The following is a 6957-nucleotide window of genomic DNA, read 5'->3' on the forward strand; positions in this document are numbered from 1 at the left end:
CGCCCTTCCTTCTTCCCCTTTTAGAGGTGCGCCTTTGCCTTGGATTTGGGCGGGGGGAGTCAGGCATCCTCCCTCTCCCCGGGCGTGGGTGTCTGTCTGTGCGCGTCCGTGTGTCTGTGTGTGTGTGTGTCCACGGAAACTTGGGACAATCTACAGCGCGGGGCCGCGGGGACAGAAGATGTCCCGGGACTGCTAAATTGGAAACAAAGCAAAAGTGATCTGCCACAGACAGCAGGCTCCTGTTGTGCTGGGGAGGAGGTGGAGAGAGGGTGATATATCAAGATTTGGGTTTGCTTTCACGCCCCGATCCCCACTTCTTGAATTTATATTTCAAAGCAGTTTTGTAAAATACTGGCAGTCATCCTTGAATCAAGTATAGGGATAATTGCAGAATATATGTGTACTACCTTTTTTGTAAAGGTTACACTAAGTGGTTGAAATACTGTGGTTTTGTGCCTGTAATCTGCACGTTGCCTTTTATCTGTATTGCCAGAGCTGCTGTAAAATAGTAAAGGTACTGGGAGGAAAAGAAGCACATGAGTTCATTCTTTTACTTAGCTGCTCGATAGTTATGCTTTAAATCCTGTCATTTTGGACAATGGAATTTGATCTGCGCTGACATTATGCGGCAGTGTTAGTGTTGCAAACACTGCAGAGAAATGTTCATTTTAGCACCTGTTTTTACAGTGAAAACTCACGCAGAAAAATGTATATATTGTTAAGTTTCATCAGAAATATCGTGAGGTGACTTTTGGGCCAGTCAGGATTGCCTCAGTAATGAGGTGTTTGCACTGATTTATTGAGGCACTTGAGCTGTACTCTTTTGTAGTATGTCTTTCATTTAGAACGTGATGGAGAGACCATCTTTGTGCCAGCTACGTGTAGTGTTACAGCAAGGAAAATTATAGCAGTACTTAAAGCTAAAAGACTTTTGAGGAGACAGAACCATGGAATTCATTCTAACTAATTACAAAAAACTTTGCTAAGGAAAGAACCCCAAATATTGCATGGTTACCCTTTGAGATGGATTTAATTTTTCAGTGACTGGGTATTTTCCTCTCTGCTGGCATGATGATGATGATGATTTTTTTTGAAAATCCTTTTGCAGTGGGCTTTAAAACAAGAAAGAGGAGTCTTTCAAGTTGTCCGTCCTTGTCTTGCAGATGTTTATGCTTACAAACTTTTACCTGTGTTTGATGTCCTGTAGAAACCAGTGGGACTGCTTCTGCTTAGAACTGAAGCATATGCATAAATGTTGCATATGAGCCTCGAATGCTCATTGTTCTAGCCCTGCCTGACATATTTGCAAGCAGATGGTGTCCTCTTAACTGTATCTGGAAGCCTAGACTTAATATTCAGTTTAAAAACTGTCACATTTTTATTTCCATTTTTTGCTTTATTCCTTCTGATTTTAATTTCTGTTTATACTTTTGTATTACAATTTTAAGTTCTGTTTCAGATAAAACCGTGTATATTGTGTCACACACATTGCTGTTGTCAGGCTTAGCAAAATGGTCTTTCTCTTCCTGAGGTTTCTGGCGAACATCATCCTCATCCTCATGGAACTGTTGTGCGGAAGTACCCAGGGTTGCTTTTTGCTAGCGGGAATTACTTTTGAGGTCTTTATTCCCTGGAGATAGGAAGAGTAGAATTCTGTAAAGTAGCTGTAACAAAAGGGCAAAGTTAATAGAGTTAAGGTGCTGTCAGTTTGGACTGAAGTCCTCCGTTTACTGCTGATTCACTTTGTAGTCTTGTGCAAGTCACTTTCTTTCACCTTTTGGTAGTGATTTGTTTTTTCTCCATGGTGGTGACTGTCCATTGCTTAGAGTAAGTGACTGACTTTGGATGATATAGTTTGATACTTCTCTAGGGACATTAATGTAAATGGGATTAGGTATCAGGAATTTCTCGTGGTAGTATTAATGATGATGTTGAGCAAGAAAATGTTATAAAGCATGGGGTGGCTTTTTGTTTGATGATACTTAGTGGAGTGTGTGTCATGGCTCTTATAGTTTAAAATGAAAAAAAATTGTCTGGTTCATGAATTTACAATCACAATGTAAGTTTATAGGGAAGATAAATATAAAAGTAAAATAGTAAAAATAAAAATTGGTTATTTCTGGGAGTTCTTTCTATTATGTGTTCAAAACTAGTCTTGATTGTAAGTTCTTAGAGGTGGTGCTTGCAGCTGGAATTGCTGCTTTAAGTTTGAGGCCTGTGCAGCCAGGAACAGTGGGGTGCATCAGGAACTTAGAGTGTTATAAAAGTAATGTTTGAAGGTCATTCTATTAAAAAAAAAGGCAAGTTGAGTTTGATTAATGTATGTGCATATATATGCAAGAACTATGCTTCATGGACTTAAAAGATAAACTGTTCTTGTCTTTCAATGGTTGTAGGCTATTACCAGCATTGTGACACTATGTTAACATCTTAGAAAACTTCAATAGCCTTAGGGCTATTAAGATTCTAGGATGGTCTTCTTAAAATAAAAACTCATTTACATGAAGAATGTCTTATAAACTCTTTGCTCCAGATGTAGTCATCTGGGTCATGAAGGACTTGTGATACGAAGTTTGGGGTTGTTTTGGTTATGTCTCCCAGGCTTGCTGTATTAGCTGCCCTTTGGTGTGGTCCTATTTACATTGCTCACATTGCTTTAAGTGAGACAGAGCACTTGAGAAGAATTGGTAAACCAGGGATTTGGAAAGAATCAAAATTTCACATGGAAGTAAAACTTCAGGTAGGTCCTGCGTAGCTGGCTCCTCAATGGAGAAAGTGGTCAGATGTGATACATCAGTAGTGCATTGTGGTTGTTCAGTGACTTGCAGATAAATCCTGTTTTTTCTGTGAAGTAGACTTTTGCCAGGATCTACAAGTCTTGAGTGTCCCTCTTTTTTGACAGTGTTCTGGAAAAGAATCAGGAGTCGCTTTCTGAGTTGTTGAAGAGAAGCAAGAAAGTTATAAATCCAAGCTTTTTGTTTAGAAAGGAAAGCAGCCTTTTACCTGAGCTAAAGGCCAGACAAGTAGCACGTTTGTAGAGAGCACATCTGGCTATGTTCACATAATAGCCATGAGCAATACAGAAACTTTTTCTGTTTATTCTTTTTCTGAAGATTTGCTTTCTGTAGAGCAGAATTCATTTGTCATTCATTTCCTTTTTTATACAGTTGATTCAAAGTAACAATATTATTTTCCTGCTGAAAGAATTTACCAAATTGTGTTTGAATAAGGGGAGGTGGCGGAGGGGCTGGAGTCCGGAAATGGAAATCTTGATACAGAATTATCCCCCAGCTGGAGCGTGCATCAGTGCAGTGTGGAAAGCATAATGTGCTGTATTCTGGTAATACTGAAAATCTGGGTGTTATCTGCAGGAGATGAGTGGCTTTCTGTATTGTATTGATAGGTTCTTGTACCTGAAAAGGGGCATAATTGATTATGAAGTCAAACACGTTAAAACATTTTAAAAGACAGAGCACCTATGATTTATCCTGTGTATTTATTTGTTCTTACTTTTAGAACTTCAAATGTAATTTACAGCAAGTTGTCTTAGTCAAGATTTTTTTAGTGGCTACTTGTAAATACCTATAGGAGCCCTCACAAATTAAAAAAATTATTAGCTTCCTGAGTAGTGGTACTTGGGAGGCCTGTTTTTTTAAATAAACATGTTCTTTGTTCTCCCTGCCCTTCCCCCTTGTCTCCTACATGATAATCCTCTCCCTTCCTGTGTATCTTGTGATTCCCTTACCAGATAGGACACATGCTTTAGCAAGTCTGGCATTTTGTGTCTGCAATAATAATTGGTCAGCTGGCTACTTCCAGATGGTGTATTTAGTAGATGAGTTATTTTTGTGGGAACAGTCATTGGAGTTTTCATGCAGTTTTTCAGAATCTAACTGGTTATCTCTAAGAATTTTTTGTTTTCAATTTACCTGAAGTCTGGCCCTAATGTAAAAATGGTCTGGGGTGAAAGAATAGGAAGAACAAAACATTGTTACTGCTTTTTAAATTAGGGTGTATATAAATCAATTTTTAAGTATCCCTTACGTGATGGTGTTATTGTCATTATGGTATGAAGGGACTTTAGTTCATTACAGTTCTGTAGAGAGTAATGACTCCATTGGAAACCAGATTTTGTTTGTTCTGAGAAGTGAAATCACTACTGGTGTCTTCTGTTTAACACTGAGTGAATGTGGATACCCCTTGTACATCTAACTTTACTGTTAAAATCCTTTTACTGGACAGCTGTATATTGCCATCTAATTATCTTCAGTACAAAAAACCTATTTGTAAGAAACTCAAATAGCAATTTGAGCAACACCACTTTTATTTCCTTTCACATCTGTAAGAGTGAGCATGGGCTTCAAAAACTTGAGAAGGGCTGTAAAACTGATGTGTAAATAAGTGGTGACAAAGGAATAGTGGGCTAGGTAATCCAGGGAGGATTTAGGAAGAGATGAGAAAAGTGAAAATAAGGTATGGCATTAAGGTAGAAAACGAATTTGAAATTCAAATAGTAGAAAGCATTAATGGCAAGTGGACATCAGGAATATTGGATTTTATGGTGTGCTAAAGGTGAAGGGACATAAGGAAACAGGAGTTATTTGAAAGTAACTAGGCATGGTGAAAGTACCCTTCTCATTACCTGGTTTGTTTTGGTTTTTAAAGTGTATACAACACAAAACCTGTTTCATTTTGAAATAGCCTTCTTCTAGGAAATTTTGAAGAATATTTAGAAGTTAAATTTTTTCATTATCTCAGTTTGGAGAGCTAAAGTGCTCTAGCTCTCAGTTTAGACAGCTAGAGTGCTCTTTTGGTGCAGAACTGGTCAGCTGTAACCTGCTGTTTGAACTTTGAAGTTTTTATGGCACTTCAGTTTATTCCAATAGTTTAATGAAGGCTTTCTTTCCTAATATAAACTTTGTAACATTTGTGTTTCTCAAGCTTTCTTCAACAGCCTTGAAGAGGGGAAGAGTTTATGTGGCAGATTTTGCTTTTGGGTCAGGATTTTAGTTTGGCTCCAGAGCCTACACTTGATGCAGTCTCCTGGTTTTCTTATGACTTATGTACTGTGCTTTGATTTACGTCATGGATGGTTTGAGAGTGCATAAACTGCTTTGCTTTTTGGTAAAAGTAAATTGAAATACGTTATCTCAGTGATGATGAGGCTTCAGTCCACTGGGGTAGAACCAAACTAGTCTGAAACTGGACATAATGTCTCCTTCCTTCCCCCTGAGTATCTGTAGTGCCACTGTCAGGTCCTCAGTGCTGAGTTTTGGTGTGGATGGTTGACCAGCAGATGGACACCTCAGTGATGCAGGTTGTCCTCATGCCACCCAGGGAGGGCCACAGTGGAGCAGGGACCCTCACTGCAGCACATGGGGGAGCCCATGCTCAAAGAATGTTTTCCTGAAGGAATAAAGCTTGTGGAGAGGACCTGTGATGGGGCAGGGGAAAAGTGTGAGGAGCTATTATGGACTGACCTCCATTCCCCATCTGCACCAAAAGGGTTGTCAAGCACTGGAGCAGGCTGCCCAGAGGAGTGGTTGAATAACCATCCCTGCAAGTATTTAGAAGATGTGTAGGCATGTTGCTTAGGGATGTGGTTTAGAGGTGATCTTGGTGGTGTTAAGTTAATGTCTGGACTTGATGGTCTTCAGGGCGTTTTCCAACCAAAAAGATTATGTAGTTTTAATCTACCCTGGGAAGAAGCAGGGAGATAGAGGCATTTGGAACGAAGGAATTGTTGTCTCTGCAAAGATGGTGAAGTACAGGGAGAAGGTGTTTTAGTTTTTAGTTTTTCTCACCATCCTCTTTTTTTTTAATTAGCTATAAATTTTCCCCAAGTAAAATCTCTTTTGCCTGTGATGATGTTTGGTAAATAATTCCACTTTTAGCTTGACCTAAGCTGTTTCATTTTGTTTTCACTCTTTGTCCTGTTGAGGAGGTAAAGTGAGAGACTGGTTGAGTGGACACCTGACAGCCAGGCAAGGTCAACCTACTACGCTTGTGTACCTATAATATCTAGTTGAACTTAAATTCTTTCAATCTTCTTTAACACATAGTATTGATCTAAATAATTTTCTTTGTATTATGGCCATGAATAAGAGTTTAATATCACATTATGTGGTCAATAGTAGCACCTTGTTTTACCCTTTTTTTTAGCAGATGAAGTTCAAGGTCTCTTAGTCCACTGTCACCAGAAGCCTACAAATCTGCTTCTTCCTCCAGATCTCTGGTGCAGTGGTTAGACATTCTGTAACAGGATTACTTGCCTGCTCCTGCCCTGCAATTCTTTGTTCCTCATGGCAGTAGGGTTGTGCAGCACCTCAAATAATGGGATTGGGAAGATTGGGAAACCAGTTCAGCTGAATATTTTTCCTCCTGGCTGTTTTCCAGCCTGGTATATTTCTTGATGCAGTTTGCATCCCAGGTCTGCAAAAACCTTTTGCGTGCATAATGAAAAGAATGGAGCAGCATGATCAGGTGAGGCATGTGCTGAAGTGGGTGTTGCTGCTGGAATCATGTGTCAGGGAATGGATGAAGAAAGGCCATATCTATTAGGATGGTGTTTAGGGATCTATGAGATACAGAAATGTCCCTTTAGATCAGATACTTCAAGTACAGACATGCACTGTTCTTGTTTTAAGTCCCAGACACTGTGGTCAGTAAAATTACTCGAGTCAAATATCTTTGTACTTTTTTTTTTTCTTGATCTTTCCTAAACAAATTTTGCTGAGTTTTGCATAGCTGCTTTTACCCACTGTCAAGAAGTGTTTAGTTTTTATTTAAGTTTACAGTGAGATGACCTATTCTGTATCACATGATTCCTGATTATACTGCTGTTTTGCTGTTTCTTCCTGCTGTTAGGTCAAGTGGAAGAATCCTACAGCACCCAATTCCTTAGTTCCTTCACATCCAGAATAAATGTATTTCTTGGCCAAATGCCTTCCCAAAAGT

The 6957-nt window shown here is 39.2% G+C and overlaps 1 protein-coding gene across 1 annotated transcript in view; it reads left to right on the forward strand.

Moving 5' to 3' along the window:
- The window catches only part of MIB1 (mindbomb E3 ubiquitin protein ligase 1), a 77275-nt gene that overhangs the window by 841 nt on the left and 69477 nt on the right, over positions 1 to 6957 (forward strand). The gene's annotated exons all lie outside the window — the stretch shown is intronic.

This window comes from Geospiza fortis, unplaced genomic scaffold (genome assembly GCF_000277835.1).
Source record: "Geospiza fortis unplaced genomic scaffold, GeoFor_1.0 scaffold53, whole genome shotgun sequence".
In the NCBI taxonomy this organism is placed as follows: domain Eukaryota; kingdom Metazoa; phylum Chordata; class Aves; order Passeriformes; family Thraupidae; genus Geospiza; species Geospiza fortis.